We start from the raw sequence: 8,856 nt of genomic DNA, 5'->3' as shown, positions 1-8,856 counted from the left end.
CCGCTCTCTTAATATTGATGCCTAAAAAGAAAGCTTTTTGTACAACTTTGAATTTGCTTTTAAATGACAAATACAAACAAGTTTACTTTTTCGAAATCAGAAAGGGTAGAAGAGAATACAACACTTTACAACTTTCGAAATGAACACTTGTTTCGACACTTAAAGAGAAAAACTCAAACCAAAAGCAAAAGTAAACGTATAATCAACTGTCAATCAGCCAATGAACTCTCTCCTAAGATCAAAATCAACAGATCTGAATCAAGGGCTACAGGATGACTATTTCACTCTTGCAAAGGAAAACTGTAAATGACGCCACAAACACATAAAAACACTCACAGTCTTTTTGTACAAAAGGAGGCGGAATTTAAGCAGAGAAAAGGAGTTATCAGACAGATACCTATGCTGGTTACAGGTTGTAGAAATCAGAGATCAAAACAAGGCAAAACATAGTAGAGAACCCCAGCTGCACAAGGCCTAAGCTGGATCAACGCACCTGTATAACAGAGAAACTGAATTGCAACGTAGGTAGCCTTCACGGGAACTGCGTTGAAATGCAGAGTCTCTTCACAGAGCTTGCGCTGGAGCAGAAACGAGAGTTCTTCTCTGGGTTCTGGGTCACGATTTGCTGATTAATCTACGGTTTCAGGCCAAATAAAAGCAAAAAGCAAGGTACAATCAAAGGGATGATTTGGAGGAGGGCTAAGATCTATCACAAAGGATCATCAAATCATTTGTGAGTCCATTGTTCAGATCATAGACAAATCCAGTGATTGGATCAAAGCAGCAGCTGTCTACTTTGCATCTGAAAATAGCAGATGCAGTTCAATTGCTGCTCTTGAGTCTATGAAACAAACAATGATAGAGACACAAATAAAATGACTAAACAGATCTCCCCAGTGGAGTCGCCAATTTGTTGTGGGGAAAAATGCCTATGCAGGACGATCCTATCCACCTAAGGTGTGACAGTGCCTTAGCAACAAACAGAAACAGCTATTCTAGTATTCTTCCTTTATGAATTAAGAATGAAGAGAGATGGATGGACTAACCGGTGTCTTCTGTTTGTCCCTCGATCCGGTTTCTCTTCTCTTTGAGAGTTCCCAGCTACTTGCCTTCTCGCTCGCCCAGCTTCAACAGGTTCCTGCAAGATCACAAGAAGGGAACACTACACAAAGACATAGATTCATATTCATAACTAGTTCAGGATTAGAAATAAACTAAACATACTAATGCAATCATACATCAAAGATACATCAGTATATAGGAGAAACCAAGATAGCTTTATTGATGAATAACAAGGTTCAGGAGGAGATACAACCAAGAGAGTTCCAATCCAGCATCTACCTCCCAGCGAATGAAATCCTTTCTTCACCTCCCTTCAAAGCATTAAGCACCCAATAATTCCAATCTCAAACTAACAACAATTCTTTGCAATAACCAAATTCCAGCCTCCTGGATCTCATGGAGGAGAGATCCATATATAGATGTTTGGAGAGAGGATGAGTCAGCTTGAGATCTGACTAGTGTCCTCTCCCTCTGTCAGTTCTTTCTTCCACTTGGAGACTAAGAGCCTCTTACTCATCACTTAGTCGAACTCATCAAGGCAAGTGTCATGGAGGAAGATTCTGGAAGCTTCCACAGACTTTGCACCTCGCACAAAGGACCCTGCCATTTGTCATTTCCCGCTCAGCGCACCCTGGTAGTGCTTCCACCTGCGTTGCAATGCAACTAGCCAGTGTAGCCTCTGCATTTCAACGCAGGCAGCTAGTGGAGCCTCTGAATTGATTTTGAATTGACTTGTTTTTGAGCAGTTTCTGGTGGAGAACTTCTGTGGATTGCTGTGGTTTGTTAGCCTTGTTCCTCTAGGGGTAGGAACAACATGTTTAGGGACTTTGGATCCCTTGGATTATGGACATTTCATGCTTATAGCTGTAAGGCACAAAAATGTCTATAACAAAGGGTTCTGCAATTACACCCTTGACCACCTAGGCCATGGCTTTGTCGACGAGCTCCACATGCATCCATTGCATTTGCACTGCTCGGTTTTGGCATATGTCATTGTCATCCTTCCCTACTCTAGTCTTCCTTTGTTCTAGGAATTCTTCACCATAACCATGGCAGAGTCGAAACATCTAGATGACCATAACAACGATAAAGATGAACATTTAAAAATAACCTGCACAAGCTTGAATAAGTGGAATTTTAGGCCAAGTGAGGCCACCATGGGATGTAGCCATATCATATTATGGATTTGAGGTGTGTTGGTTGGACTATGTGATGTTGCATTTGAATCCTAACAAGAATATAATACTTCCTTTTGGTCACAGAGATCCATCTGCATTTGAGTGCTTCAGAACAACCATTCATGTTGACGACGTGTTAATGATGGGCCTCTAAATTATACATAAATTAAGGCCCATGCCTCTAAATTAAACATAAATTAAGGCCTATGACCATCCTTCAACACATTAAACCTCTCTTTTTGCATTAGATAATGTATTTTTAACTTTAATATATTCATTAGGAAGGTTTAAGAATAATTGTATATTTGTGTCTAATATTATTTATTTTTGTGGAATATTATGAGAATATTGGGCGAATTATGAAGATTTTGAGGAGGAGATAATTTAGGGACTTGCTCCCTACTACAGGAGGATCACTATTAAATAATAAATCAATAAGATAATATGGAATTATGGTACAGATAGTGGAACTCCAATGATTGAGAAAATCTAGGAATGTGTTCCCTGCCATTTAATATAGATTCTTAGTATTGGGAACCAAATCCACTAATTGAGGGATTTTGGTGGGGAAATCTTCCTACATTCATGGGGAATGATTCCTAATCCTTTTCTATGAGTACCAAGTCGAATTTTTGTCTAGGGAGATATTTTCATTAGTGTTCTTGTGGAGAGAACTCGTATTTTTGCAGCTCCATTGTATTTTCTTGCAGGGATGTAATTGTATTGATGAAAATAATGAAGATTGGTGTCATGTTCAGCTTCTAAATCTTGTTCTCCTCCATAGGTCTTTGAGTTTCCTTGGGTTTGGCCATCCCAGGAGCCTCAGAACCCTTTTGTATCATTTTCTTTCCTTCTTTTCACTTCTTATTCACATGCATCTATTGTTTTTATTTCTTTCTATTTCTGCATTTAGTATTAATGATTTCTTGTTGTAGGATTGGGTTAAATGGTTGATGCAAGTTATTTTGTAGGATCAAAAGCATCATTTCATCCTTGGAAAATATTTGGAAGATCATATTAATCATTTAACTACTTAAATTAGTCTTCTTATTCCCAAATCTAGATTTCTGGAACTCCTTTGTGGCAACGAGCAGTAAATTTCTGATATTTTTTAGAGCATGCTAACAAGCTTCAATCAAGTTGATTTCACTTGTATTAGATCAAAAAAACATTCTATTTCATAAAAAAAATTACCCCATTGAATTTTCACTTGATTAGGTTAGGCATTTGATGGATTTACTAGCTCACTAGTTCTCGAATTTCTAGATTTTAGACTAGTAATTTTATGCTATTTTTAGCATGGGTTAACAGAGGTCTTTTTGAGTGATTCCACTTGGAATGGAAACCTAAGACATCCTAGTCAATAAATTTTTTATACTATCCAATCTGGATTTGATTTTATTGGTCATTCGATGAATTATAATTTCGTATAGTAAATTTGTAACATCCTGTAGTAAAATAGGGGATCATGTAGGAGAACTAGTACATCCTATATGAATCCTGTAGTAGCCTGTTTTTAGCCGGAATTGAGAAAAATCATTGTTGAAGCTGGGATTAGGCCCCTAATTGACCTCCAAGCCATCAAAATCATTGTACCCCTCTTCCTCCACACCTGTCTCCCCTGCCAAAGATCAAGGAAAGAATAACATTTGCATTTTTAAAGCAAAAAGATTAAAAAAATGAGTTCTTTTATATTTACACATGCACACAACAGTTAGTACTCTCTAGATCAGATTTCATGCTTAGATTAGTTAAAACATCACATGTGACAAATAGGGTTAAAATAGAGTTCTTTTGAGAGAAAAGTGTGTTAATAAGTAGATAGAGGATTTCATGTTACTTTACAAGCATTTTTAAATTGAGTCTTTCATTCCTGCAAATAGGCAACATTTCTTTTCTCCCATGACAGCAAAGTAAGGACACATTGTATGTTGCACATATAGTTCCGATACCTCTTAAGTTTTTACGAACCCCGGGTTGATAATTAAAGCGGTAGCCTTGGGAGTTGCAACATTCTTGTTGCAATACCGAGGCTCATCAGTTAATAGAAGTCAATAGAAACAGTGAATTAAATTACTATTCTCCTGCTAATAGCCTACCACAAAGTAGAAGAATGGTTGCAAATTATCTTTCTCTTGGGTTTCCCTTTAATCTTTCTAAGGATGATGTTTACTTGACTTACGGTTGTTCACAAGAAATTGATTTGGTTCTCTCAGTTTGACTCGTGAGGGTGCAAACATTCTCCTCCCAACACTAGGATATGCATAGTATGAAGCATTAATGGCATACAAAGGAATTTAAGAAATGAATTATGATTTAGGTCCAAAAAAGGGTGGATAAAACCCTGAAATATCCATCTAGGCTATGCTTGAAGCCAATTCTACATAACGACTTCCTTCACGAAGCGGAAGCACCGAGAACCAGATTGTATGTAGTCATATTCCTCCTCGCATATGTGAGAATCATGTAATATTTTAGGAGATACAAAAGTGTAACTTCTGGTTGTTGTTTTTCATGTTTCTTTGTGGTGTGGGGACAGGAATGGCTGCAATCAATAATATGGGCTAGATCGGTCTTTCCATCGGTTATGATGGTGTGTCCATGTTTGTTTCTCTCATTAGTATCTAGGGATTCTTTGGAGCAGGGTCCATCTTCGAGCATTTTATAAGAAAGGTCGACATTCTGAGACTTATATGGATGGAAACCTCACAACTATTTATGATTATAGGATCCACATTTATGGCCATCAATATGCTAGGATCATTATATTTAGGGTCGATTGTAGTGGGGGTCCATTACAGTGTTCGTCTCTCTATTTTGGTTCTCACTCCATCAGAGTTTTTTGGATTTAAGTATTATGACATGATTTATAATTTTCTTATTCTCAACTTTCCCATTGGCTCTTTCCTCTTCTTTTGTCTATTGGCTGGGATTTTGTATGATATTGAGGCATCCAAGAGCCATGAAATCAATGCAAGGTCACTCCAAATTATTCTAAGTGGAATTATCTGGGAGAGATAGATAATAAAAACAACTTTGTTGGTGCCCATTGCTATAGATTGGTCTTCTTGGTGATGGTAGGAGTTTATCTTCTAGGTTTTGGTTTGGATGTTTATGGCAGCAATGGAAACAATGAAAATTCTATGTAGGAGGTACATGGTGCTTTTGGGATGTCAAACCTAGAAGTTAATATCATTGCATATTCATCTGAATCATTCTCCTTAAGCTTGCCAACAACATTTGGCATCCTTCCAACACCATACTTATTGATACATTATTTGTTTGCAAGCTAGATCGAGCATGTTGATGCTTTTTATTCTGCATTTCTAGCTATGCATTTGGCAACTAAGGGTGTCCATGGTGATTCAGCTATCTTTGTTGACTATCTTGTAGGATATGTTTGGTTGTGAGAAAACACCCCTCTTGATGCCAAGACAATGTCATGGTGGGACTATTGAATCACAGTAATGGGAATAACAAAGGTGAAACTTGAGTACTTGGAGGAATCCCTTACAAAATATAATTGGATAGCTATAATCTACAAAGTTTAGCCACTAGATAAGCCAACTATATTGAGGTCCATATTTATACCATTCCTTGGGAAAATGAAAAGCAAACTATATTGAGGTCCATTTGCTAGGTCATGCATTTCCAATCTCATAATTAGACCACAAGAATTACAGGGTATATTGAGGTCCATTTGCTTGATTGCTTGAGTTTTGTGAAAGTAGGGTTTTAATGGTTGCACATTTGTGATGCTTACAAGGTTAAAGTTGTGGAGAGGAGAAGGGAAACTATTGGTTGCAACTCTGAGGTAATGCCCAGAAGAAGGAGAGCCACAAGGTCAAAATCTCTAACCAAAGTTTCAGTCCTAGCTACAGTTGAAACACCTCAAGTTTGACCTTCAATTGAGATTGAGGAGGCACAAGCAGTACCAGAAGCTGAGCTTGAATCCAAAGCCATCATGTCTGGAGCAAGAGAGACTAAAGATATTTCAGAAGAGGAGGCATTCAGGAAATATTTTTATGGATTAACTGACATGGTTAGAGTCCTCTATGAAGAGGGGAATACTAGAATGGCTAGAGAGAGTTCTAAGCCCCCACATGGAGAGGGAAGCTCAGGAGATAAAAAAGATGAAAAGAAGGATTCAAAGGGTAATGGAGGAAAGCCTCCTCCATCTCCACCATATTCATCATCCTCATCATCTCAAACAACATCATCTTCCACTTCTACTACAAAAACTGTTCATACTCATTCAAAAGCCCCAAAGGAAAAAACTCCCTTACTCAAATTAGACATTAAGTTTGAACTTCCCATGTACAATGGTGAGGTAAATGAAGAAAAGTTAGACAATTGGATTCGACAATTAGAGGTTTATTGTAGAATTCAGAACCTTCAAGAATATGACATAAAAATCCAGTTGGCTTCATTGAGGCTAGAAGGAGAGGCACTAGTTTGGTGGGAAGCAAAGACACAAGAGGAAATGCGAATTCATGGTAAGATATCCATTTCTTGGGTTGAATTTGTTTATGCAATTAAAAGATAGTTTTATCCTTTAGCCTATATGCAAAAATCCCTTACGAGTTGGAAAATTTTTAGGCAACTCAAGGGCCAAATAGTTCAAGACTATAAGTAGGAGTTTAGGAAGAGGGTTTTTTTGTTAGGAATAGACTTGAATTCCGAAGATACGCTCTTGAAATATATTGGGGGTTTACATTCCTACTTAAAACATACTATCCTTATGTTCAATCCAAGCAATTCAGATGAGGTATGTGTGCAAGCCACACACCTTGAAGCAAGAGGAAAGAACATTCAGGAAGAGGGTAGTAAGAATAATCCATTCAAGGGTAAGGAGAAAGAGAAGGGTGGAAAATGGAAAGGAAATAGGAATGCAAGTGTGAAAAAATAAGGGGAGAAAACTATATGGCAACATTGTTCCAAAGCGGGGCATGATGAAACCCACTATTGGAAATTACATCCCGAGCTAAGGCCTAAGAAACCAAACAATAAGGGGAAACAAAAGACGACTGCTACCACACAACGTGATCTTGGATCCGATTCTGGTGATGAGACCAAGATTTCATCCATGGTCACAAAAGGAAAAGAAGCTATAGAAAGCACTAGTTCCTCACATAGTCACAACAACACTCCAAATAAAGAATCAATAATAGAATTGTTCCATGTAAGGGTAATTTCAAATCATACAAAGATTGATGCATTATTTGATAGTGGGTCACAATCAAACTTAATTTCAGAAGACTTGGTCAAAAAGATTAACCTTGAAACTATACCTCATCATAATTTACAGGTTACAAGGAAATGCTTATTCAGGTTTGGCATTACTAAAAAATTCATTGATGAAGTTGAGTTAGATGTAGTTCCACTTGACATCTCAAGAATCATTTTGGGAAGTCCTTATTTTATGATAGTAAAGTATTATTTTTTTGCCATGAGAACAAATATCTATTGCTCAAGGATGGAGTGGAGTATATTGTGAGAGACCATCACAAAAAGTTAAACATTTCTTTGGTTAATGAAAGGCAAATGAAGAGACTAGTAAATGCAAGTACAAATTTTGTGCTTCTCATGATCAAGAAAGAGAATGATATTGATTATGAATCTTTTGAAGGTTGTGATGATAATTTAAAATCTGATTTGTTTGATGTGGTAAGAAATCATGGTTGAGATGTTTTAGGAACCAAAGGGGTTACCTCCCAAGAGGGGAATTCAACATGAGATACAGTTGCAACAGGATGTTCCACTTCTAAACATTGGCATGTATTGCATGTCAATTATGGAGAGCATGGAAATCAAGAAGAAAATTCAAGAATTTCTGAACAAAGGTATCATACGCCCATCTACTTCGCCATGTGGTTCACCCATTATCTTGATGCCAAAGAAGGCTGAGACTTGGTGCATGTGTGTGGATTTCCATGCACTGAATAAAATAATGGTAAAGAATCATTAGCCACTCCCAAAAATTGATGATTTGCTTGATCAATTGAGGTATGCAAAGTATTTCACTAAGTTAGACTTACGAAGTGGTTATCATCAAGTTAGAATAGCTAAAGAGGACATTTGGAAAACCGCATTTAAAACTAAACAAGGAATTTTTGAGTGGCTTGTTATGCCTTTCGGTCTTACAAATGCTCCAGCTACTTTCATGAGATTTTTGAATGATGTATTGAGACCATTTATAGATTATTTTGTCATTTTTTACTTAGATGATATTCTCATATTCAGCAAATTCAGAGATGAACATGCCATGCATGTGAACAAGGTACTTGATGTCTTAAGAAAATAACAATTGTTTTTAAAGATGTCAAAGTGTGAATTTGTCAAGACTTCTTTAGTGTATTTGGGACACATTGTTGGAGGAGGTGAGCTGAAGATAGACCCCTCTAAGGTTGAGGTCATTGTGAATTGGCCCAAGCCCAATATAGTTACAAAGGTAAGAAGCTTTCTAGGGGCAACACAATATTGGAGGAAATTTATTGCTAATTTTTCTTCCATTGCAGCTCCACTACATGCATTGACTAGTGCCAATAAAGTCTTGCAATGGGGAGATGTATAGCAGAAAGAATTTGATGTTTTAAAACAAAAGATTAGTTAGCAC

At 37.3% G+C, this 8,856-nt stretch overlaps 1 pseudogene; it reads left to right on the top strand.

Annotated features, from left to right (window-relative positions):
• The first annotated feature begins 4,628 nt into the window (after positions 1 to 4,628).
• Positions 4,629 to 5,389, top strand: LOC149237509 (protein NUCLEAR FUSION DEFECTIVE 4-like; annotated as a pseudogene).
• The last annotated feature ends 3,467 nt before the right edge of the window (positions 5,390 to 8,856 follow it).

This window comes from Pinus tabuliformis, chromosome 8, assembly GCF_031772625.1.
Source record: "Pinus tabuliformis cultivar Carrire ecotype Pingquan chromosome 8, CPIR1, whole genome shotgun sequence".
NCBI lineage: Eukaryota > Viridiplantae > Streptophyta > Pinopsida > Pinales > Pinaceae > Pinus > Pinus tabuliformis.
This window is presented reverse-complemented; position numbering and strand designations above follow the sequence as displayed.